The sequence below is a fragment of the Salvelinus sp. IW2-2015 genome, unplaced genomic scaffold (assembly GCF_002910315.2).
Source record: "Salvelinus sp. IW2-2015 unplaced genomic scaffold, ASM291031v2 Un_scaffold3916, whole genome shotgun sequence".
In the NCBI taxonomy this organism is placed as follows: Eukaryota; Metazoa; Chordata; class Actinopteri; order Salmoniformes; family Salmonidae; genus Salvelinus; species Salvelinus sp. IW2-2015.
The window spans coordinates 1-19,002 of NW_019945190.1; the positions used below are offsets into that span (position 1 = coordinate 1).

Genomic DNA, 19,002 nt, shown 5'->3' on the forward strand with positions numbered 1-19,002 from the left:
ACAGATCCTATCCAATGTGGAATGACTGGACGTGTCCCCCAAGGCTCTACTGGTCCTTCTTTTCACCATTTATAGCCCAGCCTAGGTCAGAGGACAGTATCCTATCCAATGTGGAATGACTGGGACTCGTGTCCCCTAGTCGCTCTATGCTCGGCTCCTGCTGCTTTTCACATGTATAGCCAGCCTAGTGCGCAAGATCAGTATTCCTATTCAAGGTGGAATTGACTGGACTGGTGTCCCCAAGCCTCATCTGGGTCCTGGCTTTCAAAAACCATTTATAGCCAGCCTATGTCAGAACAGTACCTATTAACCAATGTGGAATTGACGGGACTGGCTCCCCAAGCTCTATTCTGAGTCCCTTGCTTTCACCAGTAAGCCAGGCCTCGTGTCAGAGACAGTTATCCATCCAATTTGAATTGACTACTGCGTGTCCCAAAGGCTCTATTTAGCGTCCTGTGCTTTTCACCATGATAGGCCAGCCTAGTGTTCAGAACAGGTATCCTATGCCAATTGTGAATGACTCACTGGTGTCCCCAAGCTACTATTCTGTCCTTGCTTTTCACCATTATAGCCAGCCTATGGTTAGAGGCGTAGCTCGTGTCAGAGACAGGTATCCTATCCAATGGAATGACTGACTGGTGTCCCAAGCTCTTATTCTGGTCCGTGCTTTTCACCATTTATGAGCCAGCCTAGTGGTCAGAGACAAAGTAAACCTATTTTTTTTCCCCAATGTTTGCGGAAAATGGGGGGAACCTGGACTGGTCCCCTAGGCTCTATCTGGGTCCTGTGCTCACCATTTATAGGCCACCTATGGTCAGAGACAGTATCCTATCCAATTGAATACTGGCGACTGGGTCCCCAAGGCTCTATTCTGGTTCCTGAGACTTTCACCATTTTAGCCAGCTAAGTGTCAAGAACAGATCCCATTCCAATGTGGAATTGACTGGACTGGCTCCCAAGGCTCTATTCGAGTCCTTGCTTTTCACCATTATAGGGCTCAGCCTAGTTCAGAACAATCCTATTCCAAGTGAATTGACTGCGACTGCGTTCCCAAGCCATCTGGGTCCTGTGCTTTTCACCATTTAGGCCAGCCTTATGGCTCAGAGACAAAGTATCCTATCTCCAATGTGGAATGACTGGACTGTTCCCCAAGCTCTATGACTGTCCTGTGCTTTCACCATTTATAGGCCAAGGCCTATGTCAGAGACATGTATCCTATTCCAATGTGAATTAACTGGACTGGTCCCAAGGCTCTGGCGTCCGTGCTTTCACCATTTATAGCCAACCTAGTGTCAGAACAGTATCTATCCAATTGGAATTGACTGGGACTGGTGTCCCAAACAAGGCTCTATTCTGGTCCTTGCCTTTCACCATTATAGCCAGCCTATGTTCAGAGACACGATCCTATTCCCATGGGAAATTGACTGACTTGTCCCCAAGCTCTATTCTACGTCCCTGTGCTTTCACCATTTATAAGGCCAGCCTAGTGGTCAGAAAGGTATCCTATTCCAATGTGGAATGACTGCGGACGGCGTCCCCAAGCTCTATCTGGGTCCTGTGCTTTTCACCATTTATAGCCAGCCTAGTGGTCAGAAGAACAGGTATCCTATCAAATGTGGAATGACTGGACTGTGTCCCCAAGCTCTATTCTGGGTCCTGTTGCTTTTCACCATTATCTAGCCACAGTGGCAGGACATGTCCTCCAAAATACGCGATCAAGGCTCATGTCCGTACTAAGAAGCCATGTAGAGGTGCCATGTCAACATACTTCACAATGTGACATACTGGACTGGCGTCCCCAAGGCTCTATCTGGCCCTGTTTTCACCATTTATAGGTCCAGCCAGTGTAGAGGCGGGAGCCTAGTTCAGTAACAGTTGTACCTATTTCCCAATGTGGAATGACTCGGACTGTGTCCCCAAGGCTGCTATTCTGGCCTGTGCTTTTCACCATTTATAAGCCAGCCTATGTTGGTAGAGCGCTATGTCCTGTGTCAGAGGACAGTATACCCTATTTCCAATTGAATTGACTGGGACTGTCTCCCCAAAGCTCGTTTTCTGGGTCCTGTGCTTTTCACCATTTATAGCCAGCCTGTTGAGCGTCAGCGTGGTCAAGACAGTATCCCATTCCAATGTGGAATGACTGGGACTGGTCCCCAAGGCCTCTATTCTGGTCCTGTGCTTTCACCATTTATAGGACCAGCCAGGGTTAGAGCGAGCCTCTGGTCAGAGACAGTTATCCTATTCCAAGTGTGAATGACTGGACTGTGTCCCAAGGCTCTATGTCTGGGTCCTGGGCTTTCACCATTTAATAGGGCCAGCATGAACGGGTAGCCTGTGTCAGAGACAGTATCCTGTCCAATGTGGAATGGACGGCGGACTGGTTCCCCAGGCTCTATTCTGCGGTCCCCGCTTTCACCCATTTATAGCCAGCCTAGGTGTCAAGACAGTAAATCCTAGTTCCAATGTGGAATTGACTGGACGTGTCCCCAAGGTCTCTTCTGGTCCTGTGCTTTCACCATTAATACCAAGCCTTGGTCAAGAAAGGTATCCTATGTCCAAGGTGTGAATTACTGGGACTGTGTCTCCACCAAGCTCTATTCTGAGTCCTGTGCATTTTCACCATTTATAGGCCAGCCAGTTCAGAACACGTATCCTATTCCAATGTGGAATTGACTGGGACTGCGTTCCCCAAAGGCTCTATTCTGCGATCCTGTGCTTATCACCAGTTATGAGCCAGCCAGTGGTCAAGACAGTATCCCTATTCCAAGTGTGGAATTGACTGGGACTGGTTCCCCAAGCTCTATTTGCGTCCTGTGCTTTTCACACATAATAAGGCCTACGCCAGTTGATGCTCGGTCAGAGGACAGTATCCTATTCCAAGTGGAAATGCACTGGGGCACTGGTGTCCCAAGTGCTCTATTCTGGTCCGCTGCTTTCACCATTTATAGGCCAGCCTAGTGGTAGGTCACCGCGTCAGAGACAGTATCCCTATTCCAAGTGGAATTGACTGACGGTCTGCCCCATAGCTCTAGTCTGTCCTTGCTTTTCACCATTTAATAGGCCAGCCTAGTGGTCAGAGACAGGGATACCTATTCCAATGTGGAATTACGGACTGGTGTTCCCCAGACTCTACTTTCGGGCCCGTTTTCACCATTTATAGGCCAGCTAGTGGTCAGAAGACTAGTATCCTATTCCAATGTGGAATTTACCTGGGACTGTGCGTCCCCAGGCTCGTATTCTGGATCCTGTTGCTTCACCATTTATAGCCAGCCCTAGAAGGCTGTCAGAGACAGTATCCATTCCTAATGTGAAGTTGCTGGACTGGACTGGTCCCCAAAAGGCTGCTATTCTGAGTCCTGCTGCTTTTCACCACTTTATAGGCCAGCCTAGTGGTCAAGACAGATCCTATCCAATGTGAATGGACTGGACCTGCGTGTCCCCAAAGGCTCTATTCTGGTGCCTGTGCTTTCACCATTTATAGGCCAGCCTAGTTCAGAGACAGGTATCCATTCCAATGGGGAATTGACTAGGATGGTGTTCCCCCAGACTCATCTGGGTCCGTGCTTTTCACCATTTATAGGCCAGCCTAGTGGTCAGAGACATGTATCTATTCCAATGTGGAATTGACTGGACTGGGTGTCCCCAAGCTCTTATTCTGGGTCCTGTGCTTTTCACCATTTATAGGCCAGCCTATGCTCGAGACAGGTATCCATCCAATGTGGAATGACTGACCTGGGTAGTGTCCACACGGACAGCCCTATTCGAGTAGGTCCTGTGCTTTTCACCATTTATAGGCCAGTAAGAAGGGGGATGAGACTACCGTAGTCTTCCCTAATAAGGAGGAACATCCCCATAATAGTTAAACCCTGACCATATTGGTCATATGGGCCGGAGGTAGTCCTTGGTCCAGAACATGTAGCCTAGTGTTAGAACGGGTCGCCTAGTGGTTAGAGACGGTCGCCTAGTGTTAGAGAACGGGAGCCTATTGGTTAGAGACGGCTAGCCTATGTTAGAACGGTAGCCTATGTGTTAGAACGGTAGCCTATGTAGAGGACGGTAGCCAGTAGAGACGGGTAGCCTAGTGTTAAGACGGAAGCCTATGGAAGACGGGTACCTATGTTAGAGACGAGGTAGCCTAGTGGTTAGAGCACGGGTCGCCCTAGTGGTTAGAACGGGTCGCCTAGTGTAGAGCCGCGCCTAGTGGTTAAGCCGGTAGCCTAGTGCGTTAGAAGAACGAGGACCTAGTGAGTAGAGACGGCGTAGCCTAGTGGTAGAGACGGTACTAGTGAGAACGGGTAGCCTATGGAAGAACGGGTAGCCTAGTGGTTAGAGACCGGTAGCCTAGTGGCTTAGAGAACGGCGTAGCCTATGTAGAGACGGGTAGCCTAATTGGTTAAGACGGGTAGCCTAGTGGTTAGAGACGTGAGCCTAGTGTAGAGACAGTAGCCTAGGTAAACGTTAGCCATATTTTAGAGCGCCTAGTGGTTAGAGCGGGTAGCCTAGTTAGAGACGTTAGCCTGTGGTTAGAGACGGGTAGCCTGGTGGTAGAGACGGGATAGCCTGGTGGTTAGAACGGGTAGCCCTGTGTCAGACATGTAGACCTAGTGTGTTAGAGACGGTAAGCCTATGGTTAGAACGGTAGCCATGGCTTAAGACGGGTAGCCTAGTTAAAGCTGTAGCCTAGGGTTAGAACGCGTAGCCAGTGCGTTAAGACGGGTAGCCTAGTGTTAGAACGGTAGCCTATGGTTAGAACGTACCTGTGGTCAAGACATGATAGCCTAAGCTAGACACGGTAGCCCTATTGTTAGAAGACGTACCTATGGTAGAACGTAGCCTATTGGTTAAGACGGGAGCCTATGGTTAGAGAAACGGAGCCTATTGTAGAGACGCGTAAGCCTATGTTAGAACGGGTAGCCTAGTGTTAGAACGGTAGCCTAAGTTTTAGAACGGTAGCCTAGTGGTTAGAGACGGGTAGCCTAGTGGTTAGCGCCGGGTAGCCTAGTGGTTAGCGCCAGGTAGCCTTGTGGTTAGCGCCAGGTAGCCTAGTGGTTAGCGCGTTGGGCCAGTAACCAAAAGGTTGCAACTTCAAATCCCCGAGCTGACAAGGTATAAATCTGTCGTTCTGCCCCTGAACAAGGCAGTATTTGTTCTTAACTGATTTGCCTGGTTAAATAAATATGGTCTAGCTATCCTATCAGCATGGAGCGAGATCTCTCTGGCTACAAAACCAATGTTTAAGATTTAAGCAGGAAGTGGATGATGGTATGGGTCAGTAAGACGTAGACAGAAGAGAAGGTCCAGGGTCCATACTGGGGAAGTTGCGGCAGCCCCCGGCTGTGGAGCCTTTCCTCCAGGCGCCTTCAAACTTGTTCAGGGCCCAATTCTGGTACTCATCCTCTGAGAGGGTGTCCGGTGTAAGGTTACAGATCTCCAGACGCGAGTACTGACTGAGGAAGTCTGAGAACGACATCCTGGAACACAAAGATGTACGCACACACACACACACCGTTAAAAAAACATGACTAAAATAGATAGAACCATTATAACAGGGGTCTCCTTATGATAGTTCATGTAAAGGTATATCGGAAGTACAAAATCAGTTCGTTTTTACCAGAACTCTCCATCTTCAGATTTGTTGATCAGTCTGGCCCGGTCTTCATCACTTACATGGTGCCACTCTGAGGAGCTTGGAGAAGAAAAAAAAAATGTCATTAGAAAAGGAAAGAACCCTCGTCATTAATACCTTTAAAAAGTGGAACTGACAACATTTTAGCACCATTAAATCTCCTCAACACCTCCTCCAGGAAGAATGAACACCTGACGATGACCACATCTAAGTGTTGATAAATTCACTGAATGTTTGTGAAAGACGTAGAGTAAGGTATTTGTGAAAATTCTATATCAAAATAGGAGTGGGAAAGCGTTTGGACAAATAATAGACACTGCAGTACATAAGGTCATAAACGATATCTTAACCGCCATCGATAGGAAACAATACTGTGCAGCCGTATTCATTGACCTGGCCAAGGCTTTTGACTCTGTCAATCACCACATCCTCATCGGCAGACTCGACAGCCTTGGTTTCTCTAATGATTGCCTCGCCTGGTTCACCAACTACTTCTCTGATCGAGTTCAGTGTGTCAAATCGGAGGGTCTGTTGTCCGGGCCTCTGGCAGTCTCCATGGGGGTGCCACAGGGTTCAATTCTTGGACCGACTCTCTCTCTGATATACATAATGATGTCCGTCTTGCTGCTGGTGATCTCTGATCCACCTCTACGCAGACGACACTATTCTGTATACTTCTGGCCCTTCTTTTGACACTGTGTTAACAACCCTCCAGGCGAGCTTCAATGCCATACAACTCTCCTTCGTGGCCCCAATTGCTCTTAAATACAAGTAAAACTAAATGCATGCTCTTCAACCGATAGCTGCCTGCACCTCCCCGCCTGTCCAACATCACTACTTTGGACGGCTCTGACTTAGAATATGTGGACAACTACAAATACCTAGGTGTCTGGTTAGACTGTAAACTCTCCTTCCAGACTCACATCAAACATCTCCAATCCAAAGTTAAATCTAGAATTGGCTTCCTATTCCGCAACAAAGCATCCTCACTCATGCTGCCAAACATACCCTTGTAAAACTGACCATCCTACCAATCCTCGACTTCGGTGATGTCATTTACAAAATGGCCTCCAAAACCCTACTCAATAAATTGGATGATGCAGTCTATCACAGTGCCATCCGTTTTGTCACCAAAGCCCCATATACTACCCACCACTGCGACCTGTACACTCTCGTTGGCTGGCCCTCGCTTCATACTCGTCGCCAAACCCACTGGTTCCAGGTCATCTACAAGACCCTGCTAGGTAAAGTCCCCCCTTATCTCAGCTCGCTGGTCACCATAGCAACACCTACCTGTAGCACGCGCTCCAGCAGGTTTATCTCTCTGGGCACCCCCAAACCAATTCTTCCTTTGGCCGCCTCTCCTTCCAGTTCTCTGCTGCCAATGACTGGAACGAACTACAAAAATCTCTGAAACTGGAAACACTTATCTCCCTCACTAGCTTTAAGCACCAGCTGTCAGAGCAGCTCATAGATTACTGCACTGTACATAGCCCATCTATAATTTAGCCCAAACAACTACCTCTTTACCTACTGTATTTATTTATTTATTTTTTGCTCCTTTGCACCCCATTATTTCTGTCTCTACTTTGCGCTTTCTTCCACTGCAAACCAACCATTCCAGTGTTTTTAGTTTTTATTTTACTTGCTGTGTTGTATTTACTTCGCCACCATGGCCTTTTATATTTTTATTTATTTATACATATATTTGTTTGCCTTCACCTCCCTTATCTCACCTCACTTGCTCACATTGTATATAGACTATTTTTTATTTTTTTCACTGTATCATTGACTATATGTTTGTTTTACTCCATGTGTAACTATGTGTTGTTGTATGTGTCGAACTGCTTTGCTTTATCTTGGCCAGGTCGCAATTGTAAATGAGAACGTGTTCTCAACTGGCCTACCTGGTTAAATAAAGGTAAATAAAAAAAAATAAATAAAAATAAATAAATAAAAATAAAACATCCGTCTAGTCCAGGACCGGAGTCTATGGCAGACCGGTGCGCCATAGCCAATCAGAGCTACAGTAGGCCTTTATGCAAATAAGCTATTTGCCACATGGGCCTGTCATCATTCACTTTGAACTGGACTGTGTGTTTACAGGAAGTAGGGCCTGTCATCATTCACTATGAGCAGGACTGTGTGTTTACAGGAAGTAGGGCCTGTTCATCATTCACTATAGAACTGGACTGTGTGTTTACAGGAAGTAGGGCCTGTCATCATTCACTTTGAACTGGACTGTGTGTTTACAGGAAGTAGGGGTCATTCTTCACTATGAGCAGACTGTGTGTTTACAGGAAGTAGGGCCTGTCATCATTCACTATGAGCTGGACTGTGTGTTTACAGGAAGTAGGGCCTGTCATCATTCACTATGAGCTGGACTGTGTGTTTACAGAAGTAGGGCCTGTCATCATTCACTATGAGCTGGACTGTGTGTTTTACAGAAGTAGGGCCTGTCATCATTCACTATGAACTGGACTGTGTGTTACAGGCAAGTAGGGCCTGTTCATCATTCACTATGAACTGGACTGTGTGTTTACAGGAAGTAGGGCCTGTCATCATTCACTATGAACTGACTGTGTGTTTACAGGCAGTAGGCCTGTCATCATTCACTATGAACTGGACTGTGTGTTTACAGGAAGTAGGGCCTGTCATCATTCACTATGAACTGGACTGTGTGTTTACAGGCAGTAGGGCCTGTCATCATTCACTATGAACTGGACTGTGTGTTTACAGGCAGTAGGGCCTGACATCATTCACTATGAACTAGACTGTGTGTTTACAGGAAGTAGGGCCTGTCATCATTCACTATGAACTGGACTGTGGTTTACAGGACAGTAGGCCTGTCATCATTCACTATGAACTGGACTGTGTGTTTACAGGAAGTAGGCCTGCCATCATTCACTATGAACTAGACTGTGTGTTTACAGGAAGTAGGGCCTGTCATCATTCACTATGAGCTGGACTGTGTGTTTACAGGAAGTAGGCCTGTCATCATTCACTATGAACTGGATGTGTGTTTACAGAAGTAGGGCCTGCCATCATTTCACTATGAGCTGGACTGTGTGTTTACAGGCAGTAGGGCCTGTCATCATTCACTATGAACTGGACTGTGTGTTTACAGGAAGTAGGGCCTGTCATCATTCACTATGAACCGGACTGTGTGTTTACAGGCCTGTCATCATTCACTATGAACTGGACTGTGTGTTTACAGGAAGTAGGGCCTGTCATCATTCACTATGAACCGGACTGTGTGTTTACAGGCAGTAGCAACAGCGTGAGTTTAGATCATTAGAAAGGATTCTCCAAAATACACCTGAATGGATTTCTGCAAATATGTCAATACCAGGGAGTCTTTACAGTCCTATTGATTAAACAACCATGAACAGGTCTCTCTCCCTCCCTAAGATAACCACTAATGTTAGCCAGAGTGAGATGAGCTCAAATCTAATAAGGCAAGAGTAGATTTTTCAGCTTGTAGTTGGCCGTCAAACTTGCACTGATAAACGATGGGGAAATAGTAGCCTGCCCGCCCTTATGCAATCCGACTGCCAATGCATGCTTGTCCCAACCCACGTTTTGACAACTGAATGGGAACTGCCTGCCCAACCACCTTTAATTAAATGTATTTGGCATCGATCAACAACTAAGAGATATGCTAAGTGTGGATTTTTAAAAACCTTTATTTAACTAAGCAAGTCAGTTAAGAACAAATTCTTATTTTACAACGACGGCCTACACCGGCCAAACCCGGCTGATGCTGGGCCCTATGGCACTCCCAATCACGGCCGGTTGTGAGACAGCCTGGAATCGAACCAGTAGTGTCTGTAGTGACACCTCTAGCACTGAGATGCAGTGCCTTGGACCGCTGCACCACTCGGGAGCCCCGATTTCTAATGATAACAGTCATTCAAGTTCATAGCAGCTAGCGAAGCGATTCACATTTCTTTCTAGCTAAGCAAATGACACGTGCATCTCTAAAAAGTCAACCACCATTCCAATGACATGACATCCTCCCAGCAGCTACCTAGCTAGCTACCATTAGGCTCCGTGTTTTTAGCTGGCTAAATAAATAGATACGATAGCCTATTCGCCACGTGACGACTGACTTGTAATCATTGCCCTTGCTAGTTTGATTGTATTGACCTTCCCAGCCTTCGTTAGATTTGTCTGTTTTTTGTCCAAATATATTTATTAATGGAAACTGAAACAGTGCATCCTGAATGGAGGCAGCCAACAATGTAGCAGGTCAGCTGGGATTTACAACCTGATAGCAATATTTTTTGGGACTCCCAAGAAAATGTATTGGTGAATAACATTAGGCATTGAACTACCTCCATTTATTCTGCCAACAATGTTTTACATCATGGAATTTATGGTCAAAGAGAACCTATTTTTAAAACCTCTTATAAAGTTGGTTTTGTACCATAAACCAGGAAATTGATATTTGTGACTGATAGGATTGTCTGTTACATTATCTGCGAAGTAGTTAAAAACACTGTCAGTTCTACTTTTAAATGTCAAATGGGCTGACTCAGTCTTCAAAAGGTCAGCAACACCCTCTCTCTGCTGGCTCTGTACCATACCATGCACGCCAGGGAGACAAAAGCCCTCATTATCATGGCGCAATACAACCGAAGATAGCAGAACTAGCAGAACTAGACTAGTCAATGGCACAGACTTGAGTCATCTTTACAATAACCCTACAGCATTACAACAACGCTAGCACGGGGACTAAAGGCTGCAGGGTAGCCTAGTGGTTAGAGTGGAGGGGCGGCAGGTAGCCTAGTGGTTAGAGTGTAGGGGCGGCAGGTAGCCTAGTGGTTAGACCGTTGGACTAGTAACCGAAAGGTTGCAAGATCAAATCCCCGAGCTGACAAGGTAAAAATCTGTCGTTCTGCCCCTGAACAAGGCAGTTCACCCACTGTTCCCCGGTAGTCCGTTTTTGCAGTAATACAAACAAGAAGCTGCGGTCTGGACACAGAAATGATCACAGCAACTATTTCTATGGCAAACCAAACATCACAGAGCAGAGCCATACTGCCCCACCAAGCAAAAAGGAAGTAACTGCTCATTTGGTCAAAAATGAGTTGTAATTTTTGCTACATTAAATAGATGCTTAATCATGTGACAAGTATCCTGCCTCGTGTGTTTGCAGAAAATGGGGGTCATGTTAGCAATAACTGCATAAAGTTACTGTGACTGTGAAACCAAGGTAATTTCTCTCAGTCCACGCTATGAGCAGTCGGCAGAGCGGTGGTCCTCCGTAGCTCAGTTAGCAGAGCGGTGGTCCTCCGTAGCTCAGTTAGCAGAGCGGTGGTCCTCCGTAGCTCAGTCGGCAGAGCGGTGGTCCTCCGTAGCTCAGTTGGCAGAGCGGTGGTCCTCCGTAGCTCAAGTTAGCAGAGCGATGGTCCTCCGTAGCTCAGTTGGCAGAGCGGTGGTCCTCCGTAGCTCAGTTGGCAGAGCGGTGGTCCTCCGTAGCTCAGTTGGCGGTCCTCCGTAGCTCAGTTAGCAGAGCGGCGGTCCTCCGTAGCTCAGTTGGCAGAGCGGTGGTCCTCCGTAGCTCAGTTGCAGAGCGGTGGTCCTCCGTAGCTCAGTTAGCAGAGCGTGGTCCTCCGTAGCTCAGTTAGCAGAGCGGTGGTCCTCGTAGCTCAGTTAGCAGAGCAGTGGTCCTCCGTAGCTCAGTCAGCAGAGCGTGGTCCTCCGTAGCTCAGTTGGCAGAGCGGTGGTCCTCCGTAGCTCAGTTGCAGAGCGGTGTCCTCCGTAGCTCAGTTAGCAGAGCGGTGGTCCTCCGTAGCTCAGTTAGCAGAGCGGTGGTCCTCCGTAGCTCAGTCAGCAGAGCGGTGGTCCTCCGTAGCTCAGTCGGCAGAGCGGTGGTCCTCCGTAGCTCAGTTAGCAGAGCATAGCGTTTGCAATGCCAGCATTGTGGTTAGATTTCCAAGACTACCCATACTTAAACATGTAGGCACGCATGACTGGAAGTGGCTTTGGATAAAAGTTCTGCTCTATAGCAAATACACACAAAACCGTTCAAATGTTTGGGGTCACTTCAAAATGTCCTTGTTTTTTAAAGAAAATCAAATTTTTTGTCCATTAAAATAACATCAAATTGATCAAAATACAGTGTAGACATTGTAATGTTGTAAATGACTATTGTAGCTGGAAACGGCTGATTTTTTATGGAATATCTACATAGGTGTACAGAGGCCCATTATCAGCAACCATCACTCCTGTGTTCCAATGGCACGTTGTGTTAGCTAATCCAAGTTTATCATTTTAAAAGGCTAATTGATCATTAGAAAAGCCTTTTGCAATTATGTTAGCACAGCTAAAACTGAGTTCCTCTGTCCAGTGTGTGTGCTTTTGCCCATCTTAATCTTTTATTTTTATTGGCCAGTCTGAGATATGGCTTTTTCTTTGCAACTCTGCCTAGAAGGACAGCATCCCAGAGTCGCCACTTCACTGTTGACGTTGAGACTGGTGTTTTGCGGGTCTATTTAATGAATCTGCCAGTTGAGGACTTGTGAGGCGTCTGTTTCTCAAACAGAGAACCAGGGCCTCCCACTCCTCTTTATATTCTGGTTAGGGCCAGTTTGCACTTGTCTGTGAAGGAGTAGTACACACCATTGTACGAGATCTGCAGTTTCTTGGCAATTTCTCGCATGAATAACCTTCATTTCTCAGAACAAGAATAGACTGACGAGTTTCAGAAGAAAGGTCTTTGTTTCTGGCCATTTTGAGCCTGTAATCGAACCACACAAATGCTGATGCTCCAGATACTCAACTAGTATAAAGAAGGCCAGTTTTATTGCTTCTTTAAATCAGGACACACACTTTACCCTAACAGCATCCCAGCAGGCCTAGGATAGGGCTTTACCCTAACAGCATCCCAGCAGGCCTAGGAGAGGGCTTTACCCTAACAGCATCCCAGCAGACCTAGGAGAGGGCTTTACCCTAACAGCATCCCAGCAGACCTAGGAGAGGGCTTTACCCTAACAGCATCCCAGCAGGCCTAGGAGAGGGCTTTACCCTAACAGCATCCCAGCAGACCTAGGAGAGGGCTTTACCCTAACATCATCCCAGCAGGCCTAGGAGAGGCTTTACCCTAACAGCATCCCAGCAGACCTAGGAGAGGGCTTTACCCTAACAGCATCCCAGCAGGCCTAGGATAGGACTTTACCCTAACAGCATCCCAGCAGGCCTAGGATAGGGCTTTACCCTAACAGCATCCCAGCAGACCTAGGAGAGGGCTTTACCCTAACAGCATCCCAGCGGGCCTAGGATAGGCTTTACCCTAACAGCATCCCAGCAGACCTAGGAGAGGGCTTTACCCTAACAGCATCCCAGCAGGCCTAGGTAGGGCTTTCCCTCACAGCATCCCAGCAGACCTAGGAGAGGGCTTTACCCTAACAGCATCCCAGCAGACCTAGGAGAGGGCTTTACCCTAACAGCATCCCAGCAGACCTAGGAGAGGGCTTTACCCTAACAGCATCCCAGCAGGCCTAGGAGAGGGCTTTACCCTAACAGCATCCCAGCAGGCCTAGGATAGGGCTTTACCCTAACAGCATCCCAGCAGGCCTAGGATAGGGCTTTACCCTAACAGCATCCCAGCAGGCCTAGGATAGGGCTTTACCCTAACAGCATCCCAGCAGACCTAGGAGAGGGCTTTACCCTAACAGCACCCAGCAGGCCTAGGATAGGCTTTACCCTAACATCATCCCAGCAGGCCAGGATAGGGCTTTACCCTAACAACATCCAGCAGACCTAGGAGAGGCTTTACCCTAACAGCATCCCAGCAGACCTAGGAGAGGGCTTTACCCTAACAGCATCCCAGCAGACCTAGGAGAGGGCTTTACCCTAACAGCATCCCAGCAGACCTAGGATAGGGCTTTACCCTAACAGCATCCCAGCAGGCCTAGGATAGGGCTTTACCCTAACAGCATCCCAGCAGACCTAGGAGAGGGCTTTACCCTAACAGCATCCCAGCAGACCTAGGAGAGGCTTTACCCTAACAGCATCCAGCAGACCTAGGAGAGGGCTTTACCCTAACAGCATCCCAGCAGGCCTAGGATAGGGCTTTACCCTAACATCATCCCAGCAGGCCTAGGATAGGGCTTTACCCTAACAGCATCCCAGCAGACCTAGGAGAGGGCTTTACCCTAACAGCATCCCAGCAGACCTAGGAGAGGGCTTTACCCTAACAGCATCCCAGCAGACCTAGGAGAGGGCTTTACCCTAACAGCATCCCAGCAGGCCTAGGATAGGACTTTACCCTAACAGCATCCCAGCAGGGCCTAGGATAGGGCTTTACCCTAACAGCATCCCAGCAGACCTAGGAGAGGGCTTTACCCTAACAGCATCCCAGCAGGCCTAGGGAGGGCTTTACCCTAACAGCATCCCAGCAGACCTAGGATAGGACTTTACCCTAACAGCATCCCAGCAGGCCTAGGATAGGGCTTTACCCTAACAGCATCCCAGCAGCCTAGAGAGGGCTTTACCCTAACAGCATCCCAGCAGACCTAGGAGAGGGTTTACTCACTTGTCGCTCCAGGCTCCAGTCCACTCCACCTGTCCCCAGGGGTTACGCACCCTGACCAGCTGCAGGGAGTCTCCTCTGTACGACACCTAGACAMGGGATCAGTTTGAGCAAGGCGAGGCAAAGAAACGAGAACCCTGAACATATAACGAAGTCGTTATATCTCACCAGTTCTGCTCCAGTCAGAGAGTAGGCATGACCCCGCACCAGCTTACTAGACGTGATGGCCTCCGAGTCAGCTAGGTTACTGATCTGTAAAGAAGAACAGAAAACACACGGTAACTCCTTTACACTGGTGGAAACTGGCCTATATGAACAGGGACGAATGGAAATGTTTCCAACAGAAGAAATATTTAAAAAACGTATCTGCATGACCATGGCAGCCACTGAAAGAGAGAACACTTTGGAGATTATGGGGAAAGTATCAGACCAAAAAGGATGAGGACACAACAGAGCACCTGACAAGATTGAATCCAAACATTACACTGTTGATTTTTACATTTACTGTACTTTTCACAGCATTTGTCAATAACGAAATCTGAAAATACTCTGGACACATKCAGTAACATAAGAATGTTAATTGAAATGTTGGAGTAGGTGCAAGATAGTTTTTTCCCCCGATTACAACGGTTTGAGTGTAGAGGACTAACTGGAGTCTCCAAGTGGTCACACACACACCTCTCCAAAGTGTTCACGGTTCCTTAGTCATTTCAATGCCTCAAGAAAAGAGTCTTCAACTATAAGGTACTTTTTGAGATCTCCTAGCTRTGCTGTTGAGGAACTAGAGTGAGCACACTTGTCGTTTTTTGTTTGGAACACAGCCCACACAATTACTATTGCTGTTTACGCAATCCAAAGAGTCAGTTGGGCATCATTTGAAAGTGTATTCTATTGCCAACATGGCTAGCGAAGTTATAAACTATGATCTAACAGTGCTAGGCTTTTCACCACGCACTTCAGACAAACGGATTGTAATTGTGACGCACGTAGAATGTAGTCACCAGTGCATTCAACTGTGTTCCACTGCAAATGTTCTTCACAATAGGACAAACAAAGGCTCATTGTGTTCAGGACAACCCAGGGTATAATAACACGTCTTCCTCCTAACTGTGGATCACGCGCATAAAGGGATGATAAACCATACTTTAAATGACATGAGTTTAAATATGGAAAGGTGAAGTGAACATTTGCTTTTATTTATTATAATCCTCGATGTCTGATTTTTCAAAATACATAGACTCCTCTTGATTTACAGCATTTCCCCCCTCACTCAGACAACAGATGTTCAACAGTTTCCCAGTCAGCTGGAGGGATGAGGGACATCATGTCACTGCACAGTGCTCTAGTTCAGAACAGCTGTCAGTCAAAACCCATACAGACCTGTGAAGTGGAGAAACTGAGCTCTGACGTCATGAAGAGCATGTTACTCTACAGCCACTGTGTTCCAATTTAGGTGCGTATTAGTGACAGAATCTGCCATTTTCAACCTGTGTGTGTGTGTGTGTGTGGACGTGTTTAACCAGAAGTCCCTACAAGAATAGTAAACAAAGTAAAAATTGACCAACTGGGGACATTTTGTTAGTCCCCACAAGGTCAAATGCTATTTCTAGGGGGTTTAGGGTTAAGGTTAGAATTGGTGTTAGAATTAAGTTAAATATTAAGGTTAGGAGCTAGGGTTAGTTTGTGGGTTTAGGGTTTGGGAGCTAGGGTTGGTTTTAGGGTTAGGATATAAGTTGAGGTTTTTGGTTGGGTTAGGGTTAGGGTTTAAGGTTAGGGTTAGGGTAAGAGTAACGGGTTAGGATTGGTTTTAGGTTTGGGTTAGGGGTTAGGGAATATGGATTTTGAATGTTGATGTTGATTGTATTGTCCCACAAGGTTTATAGCTGTACAATAGCACTGTGTGTGTGTGTGTGTGTTGGTGGACTGACCATGTGTCGTGTGCTGTGTGTGTGTGTTGTCTGTACATCGATCGAGCAGCCTAGCAGGGAGCCTCTGGTCAGAGCTTTCCTGACCTGATCTTGAAGAGTTTCGGTCCAGCGTTCCTCACATTCATGGACCTCAGCGATGCCCCCGGTGAAGTCCTCAAAACTCCACTCGTGGTAGACGCTCGGAACAGAGCCTCATAGTCCATTCAGCCTGAGCGAGAGAGAGAGAGAGAGAGCGAGAGAGGTCAGCAGGGTCAGCAACAGTCCTTGGAGCTGGTTTCAGGGTTAAGTGCTTGCTCAAAGGGCACAACGGCAGGACATTATATACCTGGGATCTGAAACAAGCGCGCTCCAGTTACCAATTCAGACCCCACTTTATAGCTCACGGAACTAAATTCAAACCGGGTACTGAAGGGTTTCCCAACTCGGTCCTGCGGGGCCATTTTGTTCATGCCTAGGGGGGGGGAGGGGGTGGGCAGGACCGAGTTTTGGGAAACCCCTGGCAACCGCCACCATGAAGAATATCTGCCACCAGCCATCAATTCCACTCTTCAGCGATGCTCCTTCCTTGGCGCTAGGCTTCTCCAGCACGGACGCTCCAGACTCAGAGCCTGGGCCAGAGTGGACGAACAGCAGCTCTCCATCCTTCGCTCGGCCAGCCGGTCATCAATCACGCAGTCACCCATTCACCAAATGCCAGAACTGAAGCAGGACCACATCACACTCTGCCGATGGTTTGTGAGGCGCGATGTCTTTTTTCGTACAGTGAACATTACGATTGCAGAATGTTCAGCCTGTAACCAAGGGTTGGCTCTACTATCAAAGATGCCCATCAATTCCACTCAGAATGCCTCAAATTCCAACTCAGAATGCCTCAAATTCCAACTCAGAATGCCTCAAATTCCAACTCAGAATGCCTCAAATTCCAACTCAGAATTTTTGATTTGAAGCAAAGCAAATAGTATTGAATTCAGTGAAATTCAAATGCCTCTTCTATATTAGGTGTAGTCTTAACAAATATACATATTGTATTAAAAACATTAACATGTCAAATCAAATGTTATTTGTCACATGCTTAGTAAACAGGTGTAAATTAACAATAAACTCTTACTTACAGGACCTCAACAATGCAGAGAGAATTTTTGAAATAAAAAGGGAAATTTTTTAAAATAACGAGGAATAAATACATACCGAGTAATGATAACTTGTCTATATACAGTACACGGGGTACCAGGAACAAGTCAATGTGCAGGGGTACAAGGTAATGGAGGTAGATATGTACATATAGGTCAGGATAAAGTGACTAGGCAACAGGATAGGTAATAAACCTTAGCAGCAGTGTATGTGATGAGTCAAAAAGTGTCAATGCTGATGGTTAAACAGATAACCAATAGCTACCCAGACGAACTATTTAGCAGTGTTATGGCTTGGCCCCCCCAAGCCATAAGGGTAGAAGCTGTTCAGGGTCCTGTTGGTTCCAGACTTGGTGAATCGGTACCACTTGCAGTGCGGTAGCAGAGGGAATAGTCTATGACTTGGGTGGTTGGAGTCTTCTTTTAGGGCCTTCCTCTGACACCGCCTGGTATAGAGGTCCTGGATGGCAGGGAGCTCGGCTCCAGTGATGTACGGCGACGTATATACTACCCTCTGTAGTGCCTTGCCGTCGGACACAAACAGTGATGAAGCCAGTCAAGATGCTCTCGATGGTGCAGCTGTAGAACTTTGAGGATCTGAGGGCCCATGCCAAATCTTTTCAGCCTCTTGAGGGGGAAGAGAAGTTGTCGTGACCCTCTTCACGAATGAATGTGTGTAGACCATGATACAGTAGTTCCTTAGTGTTGTGGACACYGAGGAAGCTCTCGACCTGTTCCACAACAGCCTCGTCGATGAGGATGGTGGCGTGCTCGGCCCTCTGTTTCATGTAGTCCACGACCAGATCCTTGCTGACGTTGAGGGAGAGGTTGTTGTCCTGGCACCGCATTGTCTGTTCTCTGACCTCTCCGTAAGCTGTCTCACCACCATCATGTCATCTGCAAACTTAAATGATGGTTGTGGAGACTTGCGCGGCCACTCAGTTGTGGGAACAGGGAGTACAGGAGGGGACTTAGCAGGCATCCTTGASGGGCCCCTGTGTTCAGGGTTAGCGTGGTGGATCGGTTGTTACCTACCCTCACCACATGGGGGGGAGCCCCGTCAGGAAGTCCAGGATCCAGTTGCAGAGGGACGTGTTCAGTCCCAGGATCCTTAGGTTAGTGATGAGCTTTGTCGGCACTATGGTGTTGAACGCTGAGCTGCAGTTAATGAACAGCATTCTCACATAGTGAATTCGGAAAGTATTCAGACCCCTTGACTTTTTCCAGATTTTGTTACCTTACAACCTTATTAAAAATGTATGGCAAAAAAAATAAAAATCCCCCATCAATCTACACACAACACCCCAAAGGACAAAGCAAAAACAGGTTGCCATGTTTCCGACTGTATTAAAAATAAATTTAAAAAACAGGCCTCCCGGGTGGCGCATCGCAGTGCTAGCTGTGCCACCAGACATTCTGGGTTCGAGCCCAGGCTCTGTCGCAGCCGGCCGCAACCGGGAGGTCCATGGGGCGACGCACATTTGGCCCAGCGTAGTCCGGGTTAGGGAGGGTTTGGCCTGCAGGGATATCCTTGTCTCATCGCGCACTAGGGACTCCTGTGGCGGGCCGGGTGCAGTGCACGCTGACCAGGTCGCTAGGTGTACGGTGTTTCCTCTGACACATTGGTGCGGCTGGCTTCCGGGTTGGATGTGCATTGTGTCAAGAAGCAGTGTGGCTAGGTTGGGTTGTGTTTCGGAGGCTCTCAACCTTCGCCTCTCCCGAGTCCGTACGGGAGTTGCAGCGATGAGACAAGACTAACTACTACCAACTGTGGAGAAA

At 47.4% G+C, this 19,002-nt stretch overlaps 1 pseudogene; it reads right to left on the reverse strand.

Moving 5' to 3' along the window:
* Positions 1-5,269: 5,269 nt before the first annotated feature.
* LOC112076664 (calpain-2 catalytic subunit-like) lies at positions 5,270-16,296 on the reverse strand (annotated as a pseudogene).
* Positions 16,297-19,002: the final 2,706 nt, after the last annotated feature.